This window comes from Arvicanthis niloticus, chromosome 18, assembly GCF_011762505.2.
Source record: "Arvicanthis niloticus isolate mArvNil1 chromosome 18, mArvNil1.pat.X, whole genome shotgun sequence".
NCBI classification, from domain to species: Eukaryota; Metazoa; Chordata; class Mammalia; order Rodentia; family Muridae; genus Arvicanthis; species Arvicanthis niloticus.
In genome coordinates this window covers 21,687,340-21,713,250 of record NC_047675.1, presented here as the reverse complement: position 1 = coordinate 21,713,250, position 25,911 = coordinate 21,687,340, and positions in this window count along the sequence as shown.

Sequence of the window (25,911 nt, the reverse complement as noted above, 5' to 3'; positions counted from 1 at the left end):
TTCGTCTGCACACTCACTGCTGACCGAGATCCTGCCTGCACCCACCCGCCTGGGTGAGCTTCCTTCCCTCCAGTCTGGCCTAGTTGCACAACAGGCCTGGCTACCCTGAGGGAGAATTGGACATGGTGCAGCAGATGACATCTCAGGTAGGAGGGATTCTCTGCTGCTTTGGTGGTACCAGGATGTCACTGTGACAAGTCTGCCACTGTGACATTCTGCTCGTCCAGTCTTTGAACTACTCACAGCCCCCAGCACGTTGCCTTTTCTACTCTGCATCCAGATTGGGGTGTATCCCTTATTCCTGAGGACACTTATGGATGTGTTATATATGTCTTGGCCATTTGGCGTCTCTTACAGCTTCCTGCCTGAATCAAGGGCCTTGGGTGTTGCACATGCGCTATGTGAGCTAGGAAGGCAGTTTCTAGAGGATGGGTTGATGTCAACAGATTCTTCAGAAGATGGTCTTGATCTAACTTTGGGGGAGGGGCATCGGGGGTTGCAAATAGGGGTACCTACCAGAGGGGCAATGCCATAGATTTGTTCAACATGTGGACAGGATGGGTAAGATATGCTCCTTACATGCTCTGTCCTCTTGGTGCCTTCCTAAGAAGTACACTCTCAGATCCTGGACAGAACATTTTATGGCAGCAGAAATCAGAGAACCAAGGAGCCAGTCCCCATCTCTCTGGCCCCACTCTGAGCCCCACTCAAGAGATCCAGCCTTCCAATATTCCTTTTCCAGTGTGACTTGAGGTCACACCTTCCGATCCAGCTCCATTGGCTTTGATTCCGAAAGCCTCCTATCTCAGCTCTTCAGGAAATCCACTAGCAGGTGCTCTGGGAAACCAAAATCCATCTGCAGCAGCAGGAAGCCCTGCAAGAGTCAGAGGCAGGCTATGTTTCTCAGACACCAGAAGAGAGCTTCCTAGTAGCTACCAAACACTTCAGGATGGCTATCTAGTTGACACATTCTAGAGTTATCTGAGAGAAATCTTAATTAGGAATGGCTTAGATCAGATTAGCCTGTGGGCATGTCTGTGATTGTTAAATGATGTAAGTTGGTATAGCACAGTATGGGATATATATTATATATATAAATATAAGATAAATATATTTATATAATATATTATATAATATAATATATATTATATATATTATATAAATATATTTATTTTATATTTATATATATAATATATACATATATCTATATATAATATAGATATTATATAAATATAAGACAGCTATTTAGGCATGAGCCTGAGTTACTCAGTAAGCAATATCCCTCCATGGTTTCTGCCTCAAGCTCCTGCCCTGACTCCCTTCAGAGATGGACTGTAACCTATCAGCTGAAGGAAACCTTTTCCTCTTCTGAGTTGCTTTTGGCCAGAGTGTTCCATCACAGCAAGAGAGATCAAACAGCTATCTGACTGTCTGCCCAAGAGATGAGGCTAGGGACGACTTCTTACTAGTGATGATCTTGGGGTTGATGGTGAAGAGGTCCAAGCCTTTGCTGTTCATGAGGGCTGTCAAGGCCACCTCCAGCCCTATGCAGAGGAAGGGGCCATGTCAGCCCTTCTTAGGGAACAGGACCAAGCCTCAGGCCCAGGCTGGAGCACCTGGGGAGCTCCAGTGAGAAATGTCGGAATTAATGGTGTTCTGTGAGCTCTCTGCTGCAGGTGTCAGTCCCTAGTGGTCACTCCACACAGAATATCCTCCCTGTTCGTCTATTAGTCATCTGTGCTATTCATTTACTTGTTTGGGTTTTATAGTACCAGGGACTGAACCTGGGCCTCACACATCTTAGTCAAACACTCTATCACTGTCTGTTTCTATGTCTGCGTCTATCTGGAGCTATGCCTCCCTCTCCCTCTCCCTCTCCCTCTCCCTCTCCCTCTCCTCCCTCTCCCTCTCCCTCTCCCTCTCCCTCTCCCTCTCCCTCTCCCTCTCCCTCTCCCTCTCCCTCTCCCTCTCCCTCTCCCTCTCCCTCTCCCTCTCCCTCTCCCTCTCCCTCTCCCTCTCCCTCTCCCTCTCCCTCTCCCTCTCCCTCTCCCTCTCCCTCTCCCTCTCCCTCTCCCTCTCCCTCTCCCTCTCCCTCTCCCTCTCCCTCTCCCTCTCCCTCTCCCTCTCCCTCTCCTCCCTCTCCCTCTCCCTCTCCCTCTCCCCCCTCTCCCTCTCCCCCCTCTCCCTCTCCCCCCTCTCCCTCTCCCCCCTCTCCCTCTCCCTCTCCCTCTCCCCCTCTCTCTCTCCCCCTCTCCCTCTCCCTCTCCCTCTCCCTCTCCCCCTCCCCCTCCCACTCCCCCTCCCCCCCCCCTCCCCCTCTCTCCCTCATTCCCTTCCCCCCTCTCTCTGCCTCTGTCTCTGCCTCTGTGTCTCTCTTTCTTTGAGACTAAGTCTCACTAAGTTGCCCAGCCAATGCCCAAACTTGCTTCATAACTCAGACAGAGGTTTGGTCTTGTAATCCTCCTGCCTCAGCCTCCCAAACAGGTGTCATTATGGGCCTGCACCATCATACCTGGTTTCCCTATAACTTTAGCATCATTGTTTTGATGGGGAAAATTGAGCTGAAAGACACACAGTCGGGATAGGTCTAGTTACTTTTCTTTTCTGTGTCCACCAAAGTCACATGGATAAACAGATGTTCAAAATGAAGATGCAGCCTACTAAATATCCCCATGAGGAAGAGAACAGAGTTCCCCTTGTTCAAAGTGCCCTCTGTACACCCCTGTGTGATGCTGCCATTGGAGTGGCTGGAAATGGACAGAGATCCTACAATGTCAGAGTTCACAGAGAATCTGGGGATCACTAAGTCTGATGTTCCCATTTTATAGGAGGGGAAAGTGAGTCTTGTACTAGGCTCCCACTCTTGGCAGCTTCCCAGATGTCAAGGTTTCCTCTGACATATCCAGTTCATTCATTCATATATATATATATATATATATATATATATATATATATATGATGAGTAAGAGAGATTCTTATTTTATTTATGTATTTATTTGTTTGTTTGTTTGTTGAGACAGGATTTCTCTACATAGTCCTGGCTGTCTTGGGATTCACTATGTAGACCATGCTGACCTTGAAGATCTACTTGCCTCTGACTTCAAGTGCTGGGTTTAAAGGCATTATGCCTGGTGAGGCCTGTGTAGGTTTAGCCAACAGTGAGGTGGCAGAGGCAATGCTCTCAATGTGAACCAGAATCAGGGGTCTGTGTACCTGATCATCACACATTGCCACCTGGGAAGGGACTAAAGACATTCAACTGGCTTGAGAACTAGAGGCACTTCAGGCTCCTGCTTGAGAGGGCGCTCTGCAGTGAACAATCTAGACACGGAGACAAGGTAAAGTAAGACAGTCACCCCACCCTTTCCTGGAGCCCACACTTACAAGATATAACCTCAGGAATACCGACTGTGGAGATCACCAACTGTAGGAAACTCTGGATGGACTTGGAACTGCTCTGTCAATCAGAGGCCTGTGGTGAGTGTTCCCCGGATCACAGAAGTGACCCATGAGACAGATGGCCACAAAGCCTCAGCGAGCACTTGTTCATATGTCCATAAGAATGTGCATCTGAACCCAGATGCTCTGCTCCTTCACAGAAGTCCTTTCTAAGCTAAGGTTGTTATCCCATTCAAGAAGGGAAGCTGGTGTCTGGGGGAGGTGTCTACCCAGTATTCCCTGGCTTCTTATTTCTGCAAACAATCTTCTGGCAGAGAGTAGGAGAAAAGTTATACAAGAGATCAGGAAGAGTCCTATTGCCTAATTTCCTTTAAAGCCTTTGTCTGCTTTGACAGAGAGACACAAGATAAAGCCTAGGATTGGAGTAGTTCTGTGGTGAAGTACCTGCTGAGGACACGCTGGCCCTGATTCAACAGCGTTTGTGAGAGGGGACTGAAGAGGCAAAACTGAAGAAAGTTCCCCCGTATCTGCGGGGACTTTCAACCCTGGCCTCTGTCCACACACCCAACAGCTTCTTCCTGTTCCAATGACCAGGACTTCCCTGATCACTTCCATTCTCCACCTCCAAAGCCACGCCATCCCCCAGGAGAGCTGAGACATCCTCTGCTGGTTGCTGGATGCGTTTCACACTCTCAAGATCCAGGACCCTGGAGAGCTGCATCTCCAGGGCTGTTCCCACGGTCTGGAGTGCCAGCATTAGGAACAAGGAATGCACATTCTTGGGTCGTACATAATAACTATAAGCCAAACACTCTGGGGATGGACCCTCATCCCAGAAATCTGTGCTTTGCCAGCCTCTCTGGGTTATGCTCAGAACATATCAATGCATGAGACCCAGGTACCAAATGGCTTTCAAATAGCCTTGATGTTGACTTAAAGTTACCTAAGTACTTTCTCAGGTCATACTTTTAGAATTTAAAGCTCTGGGGAAAATTTTTAAAAAGTACAGTCTCTTGCATGGGTGACCATTTACTCTCTGTCTCTGACCCCTAGGCTATATGCTTCGTGAAGTCAGGATTCGTATGGCCTGAGCCATAGTAAGAATTCATGGTGTTAAAAGAAAAGGGTTAGTGTGTAGAGAACGCAGTTTACTGACTCAAGGACAAATGTAAACGGAGACCCTGAACAAATCCCCAGTTGCTCCTTGCCTCTAGAGCCATCTCTAGTCAGGAAGGGATAAGTGCACCATCTTTCTAGGACGACTCCCACCAGAATTCAGTTTAATGTCCCCTCAATCTAGCCAGACTACACCAGTGCTAGCAGTGTCGCTGCCTCCACCCAACAGCCTTCTGTGTGTCAACTTCCTCCTTTGCCCTCTCAGCCTACCCTCAGCTTCATCTGCAAGTCTCACCCCAAACACCCACACTGGGATATCTCTCACCACCAAGACACTAACCTGCAGTCCCTGAGGATCTAACTAGTACAGCTTTCTGGAAGTGTTCCAACCCTGAGTGATACCAGTGCCTGAAGACCACTAATGTGCATAGCCAAGTCCATAAACAGGGAGGAGCGTCCAGGAGCAGAGACGGAGAAAGGAGCTGGGGAAGTCAGGGGGGAAGGATGAAGTGTGACATCTGGGGAGATGGTGGCTCGATAGGTGTCAGCTGTGGTCTTTGCTTCGCCAAACTTTGGTCACGTTCCTAAGCCTTCTCCCAGAACCATTGCCTACAGTCACTACAGGTACCCTTTCTATCTGATCAGGGTGACTCATCCTCCACCGGTTATGAGGGTGATATCTAACCACACTGGCCACCTTCAGCAAGGACCTTGTTGTGTCAGTTCTAGCAGGCTCTTCCCCAACTCTCTGCCCTTACCCTTGGGTATCAACTCCCACTGGGCCAAGCCTTATTTGGAGTTAAGCCCAGTAGCTGTCTCCCACCCAGTTCCTTAAAGACACTGCAGTGGCCCCTGTCCTTACAGACACTCCCCTCCCCCACCCCTGACATTAACAACCATCACTGAATTTTTTTTCTATAAAATACTGGGAACTTCTCAGGTTCTCAAAAACACAGTAAAGTTAAGAAAACAGAACAAGACAAAAGTCTGAGGACTTTTCAAACGTGAAGGTCGTATGCTCCATGGTTTGGAGATCAGTGGGAAAAAAAAAAGAATGACTTTCAGATGAAGTCTGCAGCGGTGATCTCTTCTTTATAATGAACACAGCTCATTTAAGGGAAGATTAATATTGTACAAACAGGGCAGTGGGTATGGAACATTTTCTCCTGTCTTTGCAATTTTTATTCAAATCTAAAGTTATTAGAAAAACATTAAGGAGCTGGGGCTGGCAAAATGGATCAGTGTGTAAACGAATTTCTCACCAAGCCTACCACCTGAGATCCCCATGGTAGAAAAAGAGAAAAAGAATTAACTCTGAAAGTTTTTCTCTGACTTCCAGAGGTAGGTCATGGTGTGTGTGTGTGTGTGTGTGTGTGTGTGTGTGTGTGTGTGTGTGTGTCTGCATGCACACATACACACTAACTGATTAAACTTTCCTTACATTCTTATTTACTTTATGTGTGTCCTCCACATGCATGCTATATGCACGTGTATAGGTCAGAGGACAATTTATGGGAATTGACTTTCTTCTTCTACAATGTGGGTCAAAGGAATTGAATTGAGTCGTCTCTCTGGCATGATAGAAATACTTTTAAGGAATTATACACACCTTTAAGCCCAGCATTTGGGAGGCAGAGGCAGGTGGTTCTCTGTGAATACAAGGGCAGCCTCATCTATAGAGTGAGGTCTAAGACAGCCAGTGCTACACAGAGAAACCCTACCTCAAAAAACCCCAACAATAATAATTAATTAATAAAATGTAAAAATAAGGAGTTAGTTTGTTATTGTTTTTTAAGGTAGCTCCCAGAAGAAAGCCCATTCCAGGCTCCATAGAGAGGTGGGGGTGCGACCCCAGGCCTTGGGCCTACTGGTCCCTCCACTTTCACCTTCAAGTGTCAGCATTATCTAGGATAGGTTTTCATTACTTTTGTCTTTAGGATTTTGGGGGTGGGTGTTGTTTTGATCTGGGGGTATTTTTTTTTCAGTCAGGATCCCACTACAGGAGAACTGACCACAACACCCTTGTTCTGGCTGGAGATGGTAGGCCTCCTTGGGCAATAGACAGTGATCCAGCCTGGGCTGTTGAGGAAGTCACTGGACAGCTGTGGAGAGACAGGGATCGTGTGACTGGGGTCATCAGAAGGGATCAGGCTGAGTGGAGTCCTGGGTGGGAAAGAAGCAGTTTGGAGTGGCTCAGGCTCTGGGCTGTAACCCAGTACTAACTTAACAGTGATGCAGCAAGAAGTTAGGACTTGGGCTGAAGAGACGGCTCAGCAGTTAAAGAGTACTGGCTGCTCTTCCAGAAGACCCTGGCTTGATTCCTAGCATCCACATGGTGGCTCACAATAGTCTGTAATTCCAGTTTTAGGGGATCTGAACACCATGGGCACCAGGCACACATATGTTGCTCATACAAATATACAAGCAAAACGCTTATGCATAAAAATAAATAAACATAAAAAATTAAAAAGACGTTAAGAGACGTGTCCCCTCAGGACCTCAGTTTTGTTATCTGTGTGGGAGACAGCAAAACAGTTGCTTTCCTGCCCACCTCCGGGAGTATGGAAGGGACACATTCACTTAGCTTTGTGGGCCTCACTTTTCAGGTCTGTGAAATGGGGTGACAACTGTGAGAATAAAGTGAGATCTCTCACATGCAGATCCGAGAGCTGGTCCTACTCTATGGTGACCCTGCAGAGAAAAGAATAGAGGGTTTTTTTTTTTTTTTTTAAACAGTGCAAGGTAGCACACATCCTTTACATCCTTTAATCTCTGGAGGCAGAGGCAGGCAGATCTCTGCATTCAAGGCCATTCTGGTCTATAGATCAAGTTCCAGGACAAGAGATTGGAAAATAAGTTAAATAATGTTAGAAGTAAAAATTACCGACATTAGAATAAGAAAAAAAAACTGACATGGCTACAAACATGAATAGACATACATGCACACATGCACAGGCACATCAGGGGAGGGAGGAAGAAGAGGAAGGGAGAAGGAAAGGGAGGAGACAGAGATTTTGACAGCCTGCTGTTGCTTCTAATGATATTTGTGGGGACAGTACTAACTCCAACTATAACCAGAAGAAAGCCAAGCACACACAGTCTCTGCCAGCAAAGCTCAACACCCATTAGAGAATCCCCAAACAAAATGCACAACTGTAACCCAAGAGTGTGTGAAAGGGGAGAGAGACCAGGCTAGAGCACAAGAGTCTTAGGCACGGGATCTGACACAGACCAGGAGGTGGGAGAGACCTACCCTGTAGATGGAAAAGAGTTAGATGGGAAAGAGGGTGTGGGGAGACTTTGGGTGGAGAGAACAGAGTGAGACAAGGCCCTATGGGTGGAGTTTAGAACACACAAGGAATGTAGGTGGCAGGTCAGCTCTGGGTCTGGATCAGCAGCTTCTCCTAACTACACCACTCAGCCAATGGGTGCCTTAAAAATAAAAAAATAAAAAAAAATGGGCAAGGCTAGGTTCTGCAGAGCAGCTGAGGTGAAATTGTATGTAGCAAGCCTCCGAGAAACTGGAGAGGATGTGGCACCAAGGTGCACATCTCTGAGTTTTGATGTTCTCAGAAACCAGTGAGGTATACAGCTTAAAGTAAGACATTTCCTGTCCATGGAAAGAATACTGAAAACCATCCTCACTAAAGAAAGCCACAGGAGGTTTGGGGTGGTGTGGGGAGGGTGTAGATGAAAGGCCCGAGTGTGATGGTAGTATGATGGTGTGCACTTGCAATCCCAGCTGTAGCAAGAAGAGCACAGCTTGGTGAGCAGCTTGGGCTATGTATAGAATTTGAGGCTAGCATGAGCCATAGGGTGAAGCCCCATCTCCGAACAACAGCAGCAGCAGTAGCAGGACCACGACCATTAAACTGAGCAAGGAGCAATCTGTGAACACCAGGACTGAAAGATATCTTTATAATTGAACTTGGCATGGTGCAGGGCTTCCCCAGCTGAATGTTGAACATAAAAACACACCCAACCATTGATTGTCTTACTATCCCTGCCACAAATAAATGCAAAACTCTCTTCTGAGAGAATTTACTCAATCTAGGGATCAGAGTCTATCCACAGAAGATCCAAATTCCACCAAAGAAGACTTAAGAAGTAAAGAAGAATGATGGCCACACAGGGAGGCCACCACTAGTGGTGACTAGCCGGAAATAACCAGTCGAGAGGGTAAGCAGCCAATGACTTGAGAAAGACGTAGGGAAGGTACAAGATACGATTTAAAAGCAACTTAATAATGAAAACATAGTGGGGTGATAACACTGAAGGGGCAGAGACAAGAGATTGGAAAATAAGTTAAATAATGTTAGAAGTAAAAATTACCGACATTAGAATAAGAAAAAAAAACTGAGGTTAAGAATGGAGCTCAGGGGAGAGCACTTGCTCAATGTGCACAAGGATCTGTGTTCGATCCTTAGCCCTGCAAGTTAAAGAGATAAGTAAGAAAAATAACTCCCAAGTAATGACTCTATGCCTAAGACACAGCTATAAAGTCAGACGCTTTGCCACCCCTTTATTGCCAACAAGGAAACCAAGGTCCAGAGGTTTGGTGTCTTGCCCAAGATCAACTTATACAACTGCATCTCCAAGAGGAAATGACACTCAGGTCAGCAAAAACCATATAGGGGAGTGGCTGTCTTAATGTTACACAGTAAACCATGAAGACAGCTCACCAGCACTTCTCTGGACAAAGTCAGCCATGATGTCGGAGATGGTGTTGATTTCCTTGCAGGCCTGGGGTAGAGAGCTCATGCTGTTTATCAGGCTTGCAAGGAGGCCAGAGCACAGGCAGGCAGTGCCTCCATCTAGCTATGTCTGGATGGCTCCCCTGGGAATGGGTAGAGGAAAGGAAGAGTCAAGAGAGAAGGAAGCCTAGTCCTGGACATAATTCTTGTAAGGCAGAACACCTGGCCTTGAAATACATATAGGACACACCCAGAGAAGAAATTCTTAGAATTACCCTGGAGGGGCAAGTTGGGGTGGGGGCTGTAAAGGCAGATAGAAAGCAGCAGCAGTAAGCAAGGATGCAGATTTTTGCAGGACTGAGTTTTTTAGAAGAAAAGGGGGAAGTCTGCTCTAGAACGGGTTAGTAAATTCTGATTGGGCTTGTTAGTCAAATAATGAATGTTGATTGTTGGACCTTTGTGTTTTGTCTCAGGAATGAGTCAGTGGCCATATAAAGGGATGGAGCTTGGAGGCTAGCTTTAGGAATGTGAAGGTTTTAGCAAAGGAGAGGAAGAGGGGGTGAGCAATCCAAGACTTGTCTATGCCATGTTTGCCATGCTGAGGCCTACTAGAGCCCTTCAAATTACCTGTCCCTTCAGGACCAACCAGCTTCAAGGTGAAGAAGACGAAGTTTGTGAACATCTGTTTCATCCACCCAGGCCTGAGGGGACCAATCATCACAGTAAGCCTCCGCTTAGTCGTGTGCATGCATGGAGTACCTACTGTGTGCTGAGCAGTATTCAGAGCTCCACTGCCCTCAGAATCCTCCAAGATCTCAGGAGGCAGATATCGTCATCCTCATGTCATGGCTGAGATCACTGAACCTGGAAATGCCTGGGACCCAAGCTGTTAATCACGTAGCTACCTTAGATTTTTCCTGGAGCTACTACTTCCTGACACACCTCTACCATCCATGCTCATGGCCACTGTTGGAGATTGGTTCTAGTGCTTTGATTCAATCTGGAATCTTCCTGTCCAAACTCTAAAGGTCCTGGTTCCCAATTAGTTTTTGATTGATCAATAAAGATGCCAGTGGCTAATGATTGAGCAAAGGGAACCCTTAGAGTTGTGTGGGCTAGGATGCAGGGGAAAGGAGAGAGAGAATTGCCAGTATGTGGTGGGAGAGCTGCAGGAGAGAGAGCCAATCAGCCATGTGAGAACTCGGGTAAATGGCCATTTGTGGGGAGCCGACAGAAGGCGGCTATCATCCTTTTAGCCATCTTGAGCCATATACCCTGACAAGAGACTTGATTACATTAGCCTACAACAGCTGAGCACACTCTGATAACATCTTGCTTTAGATACCCAGGATTTTCCCTTGGGGGTGTGAGACTTAAAGGTGTGTGACTTAAGGGCATGACTTAGAGATCAGATTTAGAGACAAGACCTAAGGGCATGATTAAAGGCGTGACTTAGAGGCATGGCTTAGAAGTGAGACATATAAAAGGCAAGAGGCAGACAGGAGAGTTTAGAACAATTTGGAGTAACAGAGATTCAGACACTAGGAGTAGGAGTAGACATTAAACACTCCGAAGAGAACAACTTGGAACTAGGAATTAGGTTAGAGAATACAACTTACAGTACAACTTGGAGTAGGAATTAGGCATTGAGGAAGAAGAGATTATTAGGTATTAGGTATTAGGCACTTAGCACTTGGAAGAAGTAACTTGGAACTTGGAGGCACTAGGAACTAGGAACTAGGGACTAGGAACTCAAGACTTGGGACTTAGACTAAGAAGAGAGACTGAAGAATAAACAGGATTGAATCACACTCTGTCTGGTCTCCATTCTTCAAGTCTGTCCTCATTCTCTCTCTCTTGCTGAACCCTGACCCGTGGACCAGAGCAGCCTGGAGCAGTGCGGGCTCTAACAGTTTAGCCCCCGAGGCTTTGGCAGTGCGGGTCCAACATTGACAGAGCGGTATGCAAGATTTTTGGCACCCAACATAGGGCAGCTCAGGCCACAACAGCCACTGACCACCCCCACTCAAAATGTTCACCTCCTAGTCCACGCACAGAAGAGACCATGCAGGTGTAGGGACATTATAGTATGTGGGTCGGGGGAACCAAAGTCACCTGGGTGGGTGTAAGTTCATCACAAGCCCAATGTTGGACAGTGGCAAAAGAGGGCACGAGTGACCACAAAGGACAACAGGCAAAGATACAGCCTTGCTAGTCTCAGAAATACAGGGCTCAGAAGTCTTTACCTGGGGTGGCCTCTAGAAAGTGCATAAGGCAGGGGACCTTCTGTCTCCAATGGCTTCAGAAGAGTCCCCAGCCAGCACCTTGACTGTATCCTGGTGACGCCTGTATTACAACTAAGGTAACGAGCACATGCTGCTTAAAGTCACCAAACTCTCACCGTTTGATGGCAAACTGGAAATGAACACAGAGGCTTCCTGGAGGTGACTGATGGAAGGAGTGGGGGAGGCTCTGCTTGGAAGGTAATCTCAGAGGGCCTGGAAGCACCCTGAGCACAGAGAGGAGCCAGGCTTTGGGTGAACCTGAGGAGGACATGTGTGTGGTCAGAGGAGACCCTCAGGGGGACCTTGAGAAAAAGGAGCAGAGGGCAGAGACCAGCCAGGAGGCCTGCAGGACACTGGGAACTTCATGCTGTATCTACACCTGCTCTCCAGTGGGTCTGCTGGAGCATGTGGGCCACAAGGTGGTCCAGCTGCTGTCACTCAGGCCCGTGTGTGTGTGTGTGTGTGTGTGTGTGTGTGTGTGTGTGTAGTAGGTACTTTACCTACCAAGCTGTCTCCCTAGGTCTATTACCTTTTGTTCTGTTCCTTTCATAGACAACAGGGTAAAGCATCCCCATTGTACTCCATGATGTCAGTCACAGCCGATCCCTGATCCCCAGTCATCTAGCCATGCCTGTGTGGACAACACTTACATAGAAATAAAATCTATTCTTGGCAATCTAGTCTGGGCTGCCGCCAATGTGTTAAAGGTTTTCTCTGTGTGTCTCTCTGTCTCTCTCTATCTGTCTCTTTCTGTCTCTGTCTTTGTTTCTGTCTCTGTCTTTGTTTCTGTCTCTGTCTTGTCTTTGTTTCTGTCTCTCTGTCTCTCCCTCTCTCTCTCTCTTTCTCTCTCTGTCTCTGTCTGTCTTAACAGGTTCTCTCTATGTAGTTTTGGCTGTCTTGGAACTTGCTATGCAGACCAAACTGGTCTTTAACTCAGAGATCCTCTTGTTTCCATCTCACGAGTGCTGGGAATTAAAGTTGAGCAACACCACACCTGGTAAGGTCATATCTCCTTTAACAATTCCCAAGACACTTTTGCAGCCTCTGGCCTATGGTGACGTAGGACCAGGGTGTCATTATTCTCATTATCACAGAAAGGAAACTGACACTCAAGGTCATACAGAGACCTGACTGCCTCATGTCCCTCACACTCCAGCTGTAGCGGTCCTCAGAGTGGCTTCCAGCACTGTCAGCACCATAGTGGCTCTAAAGAGGGACAGGTTCCCATACAGCAGGTCACACTATCTTGGGTCTATTTTAAGTGTCTGGGGAAGAAGATGCTGGTTAAAAAAGTCTCACAGTGTCTTCCCTGTGTTTGGGGCTTAGACACAGAAAGTTGGGTCCCAGGAACTGAACTTACAGCTCAGATGTGCCAACTTCACTGTGTAACCCCCTAAGCAGCCTTGCCTCTCCAGTCTCTACTTTCTTATTTGTTTAGGAGAGCCTTTAGGGAGATTCAGTCATAAAAAAAATAAAAATAAAAATAAGACACACCTTATAAAATAGTCATGAGACCCATAGCCTTCTCTTGGGCCTCACCATGATCCCAATCCAGTCAGGAAACCTGTTTAGCTCAGAAATCTCAGCACTTGGCCTCTCTTTTCTTCATCTTCCTAGGACAGAGGAAAGGGATCCTCAAGGCCTGACTCCTGCTGGGGCTGCTTCAGAGGTGAGCACACGCCAGTCACTCCTCGGTCACTTACAGTTGGCCAGACTGAAAGCAGTGGGAAAAGCGTGTACATCAGTCAGGTCTGCGTCTCAGTTCTGCTGGTCCTCCTCCCTGGGGCCAGAGTATGTCCCAAGGTCTTCCCCTCCAGCCCCAGCACGTGTGCAAACCATACTTGATGCAGCCAAGAAGCATCATGGCTCCCTCACCCTTGATGTCTGAGTAGGAGGCTGTCTAGAAGGCTGTCTGGATGACCTTGGCTGTCTCCTGGTTCATTGGATGGAACACTGAGCAAGGAGCTCTGAGCTGGGCAAGCCTCACCTTCAACCCAGCCCACCCTGGACCACTGTTCAGCCTTTCTGGGAGGAGGCCTCTCAGCAGGGAGTAAGCCCCAGGGTGGGAGTGAGGGGGAAGTCCTCAGGAAACATGGAACCTCTTCCCCAGATCCTGCTCACACCCCAGGCTATACCTTCCAACACTTAGGAACTTCCTGACTCTAGTCAAAATGGCAGCCCCAAGCTCCAGCTGCAATGAGCCCCAGCTGTAACCAGACCCCTAGCTCCCAATACGATTACTATAGAATGTTCTGTATGGATAAAGCAACTTTCCCTCCCTGTATCCTTATCAGACTGAATCCCAGAGGGATCAGAGGGCTAAGGTCACACAGCAGTTGGTGACTGATGTCTGACTCTGGCCATAGGTTGGCTTCCATCACCAAGGACACACAATCCCCATCTTTGTCCCTCACCCCATTCCCCCAGATCCTCTGAATTACAGATTGACTAAGCGTCCTGAGCAAACCATGCATCTGGCTATTTGAAGTCTAGCAAGGAGCAACAAACTTTGGACAGTCAGAGGAGAAAGGGGAGCCCTGCCCTCCTTCACCCTGCTATCACAACTCATCCCTTTCTCTCCACATCCCTCTCCTCTTCCCACCTCTCTCCCTCCCTATCTCCCTCTTTCTCTCTCTCTCCACCCTTGCCCCCCCCAAGCTGCCAAGGTGCAGCCCTGCTCCTCTAGTGGTTTCTGACCACAGCAGAGGTCCCTAAAGAAAGCCTAGCTAGACAGAAAGGTAGGCACTACGCCAGAAGGGCAGACTTGGTGACGAGGCACACAATGCCTTGCCTCATACACGGTGCTGCTGGAGCGAGCACAGGTGCTCCCTAGCAGGGCCAGACTCGGGAGCATGACAGCTAGCATAGTGCTCCAACAGCAATGGCCAGTGGCCTGGCTGGACAGCCTGGGCTCCTATCTATGAATTTTCCCAGTCCCCGTGAGGTTCTTTGGGGAAACAGGTTCTTTTTCCTGTCCCCAAGGGTCCACCTCCTTCCCATCTAACACCTCCTCCTGGGTCAGCGTGGGATGTGTGATTAGAGCGCCCCATGCTCTGTTCATCAGTCCTCAAAAACACCCACACCCTCCTGTTGTACTCTTCCTTGAATTTATCGCCCCTCCCTCCTTAAACACGCTCAGCTAAACTTTATCTCTGGCTTGCCACAAAGAGAGAAGTCAAAAGACAATGGGCGTTAGTAACGGCTCTGGATACCCACAGTGACCTAAGCTGGGGGTTTGCTGCTGCACGTCCAAGGGACAGATGAGCGGTTCGGCTGGTAGGGACCTGAATTCCAGTCTCTCCTTCATTGTTTTCTGAAAGGCCAAGGACCTCTGACAGCCTAACAGTGACTCTCTGGAGCATTCAAACCGTACCTCAGCACCCACCTTCCCAGCCGCCTGCACAGCCTGCACTTTGGGATACTCCAGTTAGAGGACACTCAGCTCTGTTGCTTACACTTTTATGGTCTTGAGGATGAGGATAAGGCCGAGAGAGGGAGGGGAGCTGGCACAGGCCGCAGAGCAGTTGGTGGCAGCCTCTTTTAGACATTCAGGTCCTGGGTCTACATCTGTAAGAGATTTGTAAACCCCCATTACCATCTCTGAGGGGCTAGAGCATGCCTTAGGCCCCCGTGCTTCTTACCTCTCCTTGCTATTACAGTTCTTGGAACCAAACTTTTCTGGATTTCTGAACCACTAGGGTTGTGAAGCCTCTATGTCCTTAGCCCCAGGCAACAGGCAAGGAACAAGATTGTCTGTCTGTCTGTCTATATGTCTATCTCTATACCATCTATCTATCCATATCTATCTATCTATCTATCTATCTATCTATCTATCTATCTATCTATCCCTATATCATCTATCTGTCTGTCTCTATCTCTATATCATCTATCTTTCTGTCTGTCTATTTATCTATTGGCTTATAACTACCTGTAAATCCAGCTCATAGAAATCCAATACCTCTAGTTTCTGTAAACACCAACACATGCACATACCTAGATCTACAGACACACACTCACTCATGCGTAGACACACACACAAACTTAAAAATAATAAATCTTTTCTTTAAAAAAAAAAAAAGAAAAATTTATCTGTTAGTCTTTCCGCTTCAAAACAAACTTATCTGCTAGGGGTGTGTGTGACAAGCCTTTAGCACCTCCATTTATTCAATGGAGGTCCTATTTCCACCTCTTTGACTAGGTGGTCACGTGATTGCTCCCTTCAAGATCCCCACCCCACACTGCTCTGAAAGATCTTGCTAGAACCCTCCCCCCCCCCACCTAAGTGGTCAGCATATTTATCTGGGATTATAGCTGAGGGGTTTCTTCACACAGTAGGCTCTCAGGTACATAGCACATGGTAAGTGCATAGCAAATGCTGGTTGAGTTGGGTGTGAACTGGTAAGCATGGCAGCTCGCCCTTCATACACATCTTATTCCATCCTCATGATAACAGTATGAGAGTTATTACCTTCAATAATCTGAGCTCAGGGAGGTGCCTCCAGGTGACACAACTGAAAGACATCACAGGGCTTAAACCCCAAAGGTCACATTCTGCAGTCATCTGTATAGTGCCGGAAACAGCCATGCCCCATCTTCAAAGAGCAACCACCATGGCGAAGGTCTCTATCACACTGTGGGCTGTGGGTCAGGCTTCCCACAGCTCTCTCACACTCCCATCTAGTTTTCTCTGGCGGTGGGCAAGATTGTGACCTCTAGCAAAGTGTCTGCTGACCACAGAGTGGCATGTTCTCCCCAGCACAGTCCCCACAAGTGCCTGAAACAGGAAAAATTGAGAGGTGCAGCACTGGTGACAGTGCCCACGTGGCCACTGTGAGCCTCAGTTTCATCATCCGTCAAGCGAGAAGATTGCCCTCCCTGTGTTTTGATCGGTACACTTCAGGCCAATACAAGACTGTCTCAAAAGATGTGGAGCCAGGTGTGGTGGTGCTTGTCTTTAATCCTAGCACTTGAAAGGTAGAAGCAAGCAGATTTCTTCGACCTCAAAGCCAGACTGGTCTACACAGTGAATTCTAGGCCAGTCAGAGCTTGATGAGACCTTGTCTCAAAGTTATATATAGATATCAAAGGAGGCGGGAGGTCTTCCTTAAGATGACACCTGAGGTTGTCCTCTGACCTCCAAATGCTTCCAAACACCCACACATAAGGAAATAAAAAATAAATTTGAAAAAGAAATCTAGTAATGAATTTCTTTCCTGAAATAAGTGTTGGCTATGAGAAAGAATGTGGGCATCGGGGAGGAGCAAGAGGGGGCATCAGGGAGGAGGAAGAATGAGCATCAGGGAGGAGGAAGAATGGGCATCAGGGAGGAGGGAGGAAGAATGGGCAATAGGGACGAGCAACCTAACTTAACCACAAACATGTCAGCATGAGTGCAACTTTGAGTGTTCTTATGTGTGCAAGAACCCATGCACATGTATGTATGTGGAGGCCAAAGGGCAACCTCCCACTTTTTTGAGATAAGATCTCTCACTAGCCTGGAACCCACTAAGTAGGCAAGTCTACTTGGCCACCAAGTCCCTAGGATCCTCTTGCCTCTGCCTTCTGAGTATTGGGATTACAAGCAAGGAGCACTCACTCCTGGATTTGCTCTTTGTTTTGTCTGTTTGTTTTGTTTTGTTTTGTTTTACTTTAGTGCTGGGAATCAAGCTCAATATTTTGTCTGTGGGTGATTGAATCTGTGGTGTTATGGGTAAGGACATAGTTTCATTTCTATAAACCAGAGAGCCCAGCCCCAGGTGTGTGTATGTTGATCTGTAGAGAACTTTCTGAAAGGATGGACACTAAATTATTAAGTTGAAAGACTGGGGTGGGGCTATTGTCACTCTTGAGACCCATAGGACTGCCAAGATCTTCACATTCGAACATAGGTACAATAGGCTGTGGTCTCTAAAGGAGCAGCAGAATTACCAGATGACACGGGGTCTTGTAGGAGCCCAGTTTTGGCCACATAAGAGCTGCGTACCTGGCAGCTATGGAATTTCTCAAAACCTCAGGGTCTTTCTTTCAAATGAATTGTAAAATCTAGTTTTTACTCTGGACCACTTAATTCCCAGAAATAATGACTCTGAGACTAATTATTTATTAATAAATGCTTACTACATAGCTTCGGCTTGTTCTCCGACTAGCTCTTAACTGATTTTCCCTTTTATTTAAACTAATATGAGTTCAGCTACATGGCTGGTTTCCTCTCCTTGTCATCTTACATCTGTCTCCTCAGCATTCTGGGGAGAATATCTCCCTTATTCTAACCTGAGTTCAGCTGTGTGGCTGGTTTATGTCCATCTTCTCAGTGGTCCCCGGGCGAATCTCCTTTATCCCTATTTCCCAGAATTCTCTCTCTCTCCCAGCTGGATGCCTCACCTCCTACTTCCTGCCTCAGCTCATTGGCTATTACTTTTTTTATTGACAGGTGATGCTAAGAAGAGATTCTCTCTACAGAGAGTGACAAAGAGACAAGCCATTGTGTCGGAAGGGCAAGACTGAGCACAGTGTCTGGTCCGCAGCATACTGCCCCGTTCTCAATGTGTGCAGTCATTCCTTCTGGTTGGAAGAAGCACCTGCCAACCAGTGTCTGTGCACCAGTGAGGCCTTGAGAGTCTCCAGTAGATGGTCTGCCCATCATGGAAGGCTAGTTCATCACAGAGCAGAGGTTCAGTAAAGTTCGTAAACTTAGGAGGACCAGAGCTCCCTGTTGATCACTGCAGCCACCACCACAATGAACCTAGGGTGTTTCTGTGGATGCATGGTCTCTACTATGAATCCCCATACTCCACACAAGCCAGGGCCAAGGCTGGGTTTGGCAATGTTCTGATCAGGCCCAGGGGCTTAGAAGGAATCGCAGATAGCTCCATAGTGCCCAGGGCAAGACCTCCCAACAGAGCCCAAACTGTGGAGGAGCCAGAGGGCTAAGCCAGCCCTACTCCCTGGCGTTTGTACTTCAGGAATCCAAGATGGCTGGGCCAGGGGCACCCTTCCTGGCATTCCAAAGGATCCAAAGTTGCCTCAAGGTTCTAACCCACCGTATAACAATCAGTCTTCTTTCTGAACCCTGGGCCTTCCAGAAGGTTCACCCAGGGATCACTGGATAAGGTAGGGGAGTGAAGGAGGTCAGGAGAGACGGAGATGAGACAAAGAGATGCCAAGACTTCTGGAGTCAGGCTCAGAGCTACCCTTACCTACCAAAGACCCCCCCAAAATGGGAGAACTGGGACTGGCTGAATCAGCTTCTCCCCAGACATGTTCTGCCCTCTGGTGACTGGTGAGCAGCTATCCTTGATTCCAGCCAAGCCAAATTCCTTACCATAATGCTGAATGTTGAGAGAAAATTACTCCACTTGCCACCTTAATGGCTCTATTAACAGCAGCCACCCATGATACACACCTGATACACTCTGCCCACATACTGGCCCAGACAGACATTTGTATGTAGGACGCCTAGTGCACTTGTGTGTATAGTATGTCCTTGTGCAGATATGCACACGCCAACTACATACAGACATCCAGAGAAATCTGGCTATGAGACACGCTAACCATTAGTACACATACAGTCCCGTAGAACACACCCCAGCACACACATCATATAATCATGGTGTCCGCAGAGACCTTAAGGGGTAGTGAGTGTCTCCTGTCAGTCAGTCTTACAGGAGCCTCAAGCCTGGATGGTTGCCTTTCTGCTTATACAACTAGCTCCTGTTTGCTTAACTTCTAAAAACGATTCACTTGCTCTTTTAGTTCAATGAATTTTAGAGGGAGAACTGTATGTCCTCACTTTAAGCCAAGAATACATTTATTTAATACCTTAAAAAAAATAACACAGTAAACAAACGTGTCTTTCATCCAGCTTGCCCTGCACCCATGCCACCAGGGAGACCTTTAGAAGGCACACGTGGGTTCCTTCGAACCTTGTGTGCTCGGTATTGGCAGAGCTGGTGTCTCATGTAGAGACTGTCAACCTGTGCGGAGACAGGAGCTTGGAGGCAGTGTGATTTCCCTTAGGCACCCTGCTGGATACAAACTGGTCCTCTTGTGTCAACTCTACTGTCCCAGCCAGCTAGCTGTCATCAGAACAAACCTCTGCCTTCCCACTGTCTTCTGCCACTAGTACCAGGTGGTGTCCCAGTGCCCCTGTTCCCAACTCTGGCCGTCAGCCTTGGTCAGCACTCTTTGTTGTCCCCTTGTCTGCTCTCTCTCCATGAGCTGGCTCTGAGTAGGTTTGCTGTACCCGGCTCCGTGAGGATGCAGCAGGCCTGATCTTGATATCCTTTGTCTGGCCATAAGGGAGCCACACTAGGAAATGCACTCTTCAGTGACTAATGAGAGCATAAGAGAACCAGCTGGAGAGATGGCTCGGCAGTTAAGTGTGCATGCTGCTCTTGCAGAGGACCTGAGTTTGATTCCCAATACCCATACTGGGAAGCTCACAACTACCTGTGACAACACCACACCGCCTCTTACACACACATTATTTTTTAAGTTTTTCTTCTAAAGAGAAACACAAGAGCATTCATAACCTAAGAGCTATGGTGCTGGCTGATACAGTCTATGGGATTGCCATTGTCAACCCACCCACAGAGGGAGGAAGGGGAGGAAGAGTCTTAATGAGCCAGTGAAGACACTTGCCTTATCTTTCCTCTTCCTTTTTAAGGTCCAGCTCCACGGAGTACACCACCATCAAACTCCACTGCTCTTCCAATGGCCCCAGCCTGCCTTAGCTACTTAAAAAAAAAAAAGATTTATTTATTTTATTTTTTAAGATTTATTTAATTTACATGAGTACACTGTAGCTGTCTTCAGACACACCAGAAGAGGGCATTGGATCCCATCACAGATGGTTTTGAGCCACCATGTGGTTGCTGAGAATTGAACTCAGGACCTTTGGAAGAGCAGTCAGTGCTTCTACTCGCTGAGCCATCTCTCCAGCACACACACACACACACACACACACACACACACACACACACACACACGGCTACAACTCCTTATTTACCACTGATAAGTGTCTCTTGTGAGCCATCCTGCCCATTTCTGGGTCTCATCTCCTATCACTTCTCTTGGCTCAGCCTCAAGCACAGGCTATCATGAAAGATGTGTGTCATGCCAGGCTCTCTCCTGCCTCAGGGCATTTGCAGCTCTTCAATCTGTTTGGTTTCCTCAGGGCTTTCCTGGACCTCCGTCTAGTCTCCCCACCACCACCAAATCACTACCATCTATTCACTAAATCATACTTCCTCTTCCGTCCATATTCTATATCTACTTGCACCCTTGTGCAATCTCTATTGGCTTACCAGGAGGTAAACCCCAAGCGGGTTCACCAGTGTTGCCTGCTGAGTGTGGGTAACACCGTGCACATATTTATGCTCTGGCCAGTCAGCCGTGGCCCCCACACCTTGATATTGGTAAACACCTCTGTCTTTCAGGTACACACACTTTCATGTACTGGACCCCAAGTGCTCTGCCAACGGTCCACGCTGAAGGCTTGGTCCCCAGTGCTGGTGTTTATAGAGGTGGGACCTTTGGGAAGTAACTGAACCATTCAGGCACCGACCTTACTGGTGGACTAATCCATGGATGGATTCCTAGCCTACTAGGTTACTGGAAGGTGATGTGAACTTTAGGAGGGGGGCTTATTTTGGAGAAAGCTGATCCCAGAGCAGTGAGCCCTTTGACAGTTGGATATATTTTATCCCTGGCTTCTTTCTTAGTCTTCTCTCTTTATTCTTTTTCTCCTCTCTCCCTCCCTCTTTCCCTCCCCCTCTTCATTCCTCACTCCCTCCCCCTCTTCATTCCTCACTCCCTCCCCCTCTTCATTCCTCACTCCCTCCCCCTCTTCATTCCTCACTCCCTCCCCCTCTTCATTCCTCACTCCCCCCTTCCTCCTAGTAACACTTCCTTTCCTACTCTTCCCCCCCACCCCCCATCTCCCTCCCTGCTTCCTGGACTCCACAAAGTGGGCATTTCTGCCCTGCATACACTCTGCCATTGTCTTCCATCTTACTATAAGCCTGGAGATGACAGAGCCAAGCAGATGTAGTCTGAACCCCGCCCCTCCCCAGAAGTACTTCCTTCTGATAAGTTGAATTTCTTGTGTATTTTCTCACAGGCTGATTGACATAGAGGCCTCCTCTCTAGCCAAGGTAATGAGGGGAGGCATCTGCCCATCCTGAAACACTTCGCCATTTAAATCCTCTGATTCACTTAAATCTTTTGGGTTGAGACCTGTATCTTCCTACGGACTCCAGCCTAGACGGAGAAATGTCAGCCTTTGCTGGTGACACCACACATACTTTGTTCTCAGACACAAGCAAGAGAAGAGCCCCTGATGCAACAAGTGTCCCAGCCTGCCAGGCATCCTGTGTTGGCCAACATGACACAACAAGGAGTTGAGACTGCAGCAGTCCAGGTACCACCAGAGAAGTAGAAGCAGCTGGGGTGCGTGCGTATTGTTGTCCTGGACTTTTGTGCTCATGGCTGGGCAAGTCTGCCATGGAGGGACCTCAGGCAGGAGCTAAGGCTGCAGTCTAATTTCTTCTCTCTGAGGAAACCTCAAGCCCGTGAGCTCATTGAGTGGGCCTTCCCAGGCTAGGGAGGACCACCATTGATTTAAACGCACCTGGCCACAAGCATTCTATGTGTACAACCCAGACTGCACTGTTTATGTGTTTGGAGACCTGGACTCAGCAGGGCTGAGTTGAAGCAGTCCAGTTCTCATTGTCAGCTTGACAGTCTCACACACATCTCCTTAGGCCATCTTTAACCTCCAGATAAATGAAAAAAATCACACTTCCTTCTAGAATGACAGTTATTCCTTGTGCAGTGGAAACACGCAGACCTTCTCTGCAGAAGAATGTGCGGAGTCCCTGGAAATGGCCTCTTTGTTCCCTGAGCCCCTGGAAATGGCCTCTTCATTCCCTGAGGACCTGGGGCTTAGATTCTTCCAACTATTAATTAGTTATCTTATGTTAGGTGATAAAGGGTAAGAGGGGGAAGGAAACAGAGGGACTTTGATGTGTCACCTACAAGTTCCCACCAGCTATTCATAACAACACAAGATGTACACTTGACAATGGCATTGCTCACACAAAGCTGGTCACATGACTGCACATGGTGCTTTTGTCTTCGTCCTCCACCTTCCACTGTGCTGAGGGAGCACCATGACCACAGGGGTTTCACTCCCTGTTGAGGGGATCCAGTTCTTCTTTCTAAGTCCTGCCTGAATTGAGGTGTGATGGCCCCTTTGGAAGGGAGAGAATACGGAGACATGGCTTCCATATCCCATCTTCCCCTCTGTTTCTGCCAAGCAGCTCAATTCCCTCTCCATCACCAGGATCTATTACCCCAGTCAATAGAGTCGCTTCCTTTTTGTCACTGCAAAGGCACAGGGGGCCCAAAGCAGCCAAGCTATGTCATGCTTAGCACCCAGGTTAATCACTCACTGTTGTGGGTTAATTAAATTAAATGAATTGCTCCCTGCACCATTGGTCTGTTTCTGCTGCTATAGCTGAAGACTACAGCCTGATAGTGAAGAATAGAGAGGGTTTTATAGCTCACAGTTCAGCAAGCTAGGGGGCTCAATGTCAAGGTGCCAGCCCCTGGTCAGGAGGACCTTTGGATACATGATAATATGGAGGAGGGCCTTTATATGGACAGGACTGGGGAGCTATAAACTGGGATCTACTTCAGAAAGCCACTAATCCCATCAAGAAGGCCCCACTCTCATGACCTCAGCTAACTCTACTCTCCAAAGCTGTCCACTCCCAAAGACCAGAGATTGTTTTCAATGTGAAAATTAGGGGGGAACAGACTCAGAAACTATCACCCACCAATCTATGTCCATCCAGAACCTCAGAGTGCATGCTTTTATGGAAACAGAGCATTTTCAGTTTTAAATCCAATGGCTGGCATCCTTATAAGACAACATGAAGATGCAGAGGCACAGAAAGAGGGGCTTGGGGCTGGTGACAATACTGTGAGAAAGGGGGGTGGTATAGCTACTTAGACAGAGAGAATCAGGTTGCTGGGACACTAAAAAGTCCAGAATGGATTTTCTATCAGAACCCCAAGTTAGGAGCACCTGCCAATACCTTCAGACTCCAACCTTCCAGAACTCAAGAATGTCTTCAGGCCACCTGGTTTGGGGGGTTGAGGTTCTTATGAAGTCCTAGGAATCTTATATACTCGACATGATCACTCTAGATGCTGGGCCAAGGTACAAAGGTTTCACTCGGGCAGAGTCACTCTCAATCCTGACTGATTCAGTACATACAACCCCTCAGTGGAAGTTGTCCCCACTTTGCAAGGCACTGCCACATGGTGGCGCTGTAACTGAGTCCACAGAAGGCCATTCCACAGCTGCTTCAGAATACAGGCTTCCATAACAAATCATCACAAGCCATTGCAATACAACACAGTCATGTGTCCTCACAGTTTAGGGGATGAGTGGGAAATACCGTCAGTCGGGTCAGGTCGTGGAGGGTCACTTCTTGCTCCTTCTGGCTTCTGATGATGCTGGTGATACTCGCATTATTCGACAGTGTAAGTCCAGCCTTTGCCTGTCTTCATACAATTGTCCTCCCTCAGTGTTCAGACTTTCCTGCTCCTAGAAGGTAGTCCAGTATGACTTCATCTTAACTAGATTCTCTCGATTTAGTCTCCATTTCCAAATCAGGTCATGTTCACAGGCTCTGTGTGGATATGTTTTAGTGAGAACTATTTGGTCCAGTGTAACAGGGAGCAGAATAAGGCAGCAAATCCCACTGAGTGTCGACCCACTGACCCCTGCATGTACTGAGGAGGTCCTTATCAGAAGTGGTGCTGCATGGAATACCATGAAGACAGAATGGCATTGGCGTGAAACACTGCATAGAAAAGACTGCTGTCCACACACAGTCGCAAAGGACTTGATAACCATCCTTGTGACTAGCACAACGAGCACTCAGTAGTGGCTGCGGGCAGGTTCACCATTAGAAGAGTTTATGTTGTCGAATCTAGGCAAGACCTCCATCCCTGTCACCTTGATATTTTGTTCATGAGCCAGTGGGACAATGGTGGGAGGAGGGATGAGGGAAGGAGCCTGGCTGATATCCACAAATAGGTCCCTCTGTCCACTTTCTAAAAGCCTTCCTGTGGAGCTCACTCCTTAGTGAGAATTCACATAGGACACAGGTACCATGATATCTCTGCCTGTTCAGAGGTCCACCTACATGCCTCTTCCCAGGGCTCCTGTCACCAGCTTCTTAATCATGTTCCTTAGAGTCTTTGCCTAACCAGCTAAACCACCAGCCTCAGCCCATAACCAGCATATACAGAATTGGCATATACCACAATATAATTAGTATATATACCACAGTATAATTACGAACAAGGTCTAATCAGTATACACTTGTGGTTCTGGCTATTTCTCTTCCCCCAAACATATGATACCATTACTTAAAGTTCTGCCCACAGGAAAGAGTTCCCTATACCACCGCTACCTCTCTGGGATGCCTGAGAGGGAGAGAGAGGGAGAGAGGGAGAGAGGGAGAGAGGGAAAGACAGAGAGACAGAGAGAGAGAGAGAGAGAGAGAGAGAGAGAGAGAGAGAGAGAGAGAGAGAGAGGAGAGAGAGAGAAAGAGAGAGAGAGAGAAATAGGGTTATTAGTTAGCTGTCCTTTTCCAGGTGCTGCTGCCTACATATCATGCAAAACTATCTTTGAAGTGGGTTTGTGGGCTCTTCCTCTCCAACCCATCATAGGGAATTTGCTTGAGGGCTTAGGGGCAGACTGAGAAAGAGGGAGTTTATCAGGGGTGAGGACCACGGGCATGGGACCTTATCATAGACACACCACTTCATTTTGATGAGGAATTGTTACTTGAAAAGTCCTCTCTACCACTGAAGACTCTATAAGCATTAGGGACCATTCCTCTGTAATACACTAAGACAGTCCCAGCATTTGTTTCCTCTGATAGAGACCACCTTTGGGTCCATATTCTTGCCAACCAGTTAGAGCCCTTCCTAACCCCTTGTGCCAGAGCACAAAATCTCTGCTTAGTGGGAGCATATCAAAGAACCGGAGGTTAGCCCGCTTTGTATTTCTGCCACCATGGCCTCATCTGTCACATCCAGAGGACACCAGAGAACTCATGCACTGGTTTCTGGCAGTCTCTGCCTATAGTTACCCAGGCACGAACTGTTTTCAGGATAGATGCAGCTTTAAAGTCACTCACAAGGAACCTGGGTTGGTGACTAAAAACCTCTAGGCTCATCCTTTCCTTTCTCAGTTGAAATACAAGCTATTGACATTTAGGTAGGAAATGGGGCCACCCAGAGGCACGGCCCTGGTTACCAAGAGCTTCTGCCGCCTCACTGCCTCATCCCTTGCTGGGACAAACAGCCCTTTAGGAAAAGAAGTATTTGGGTTA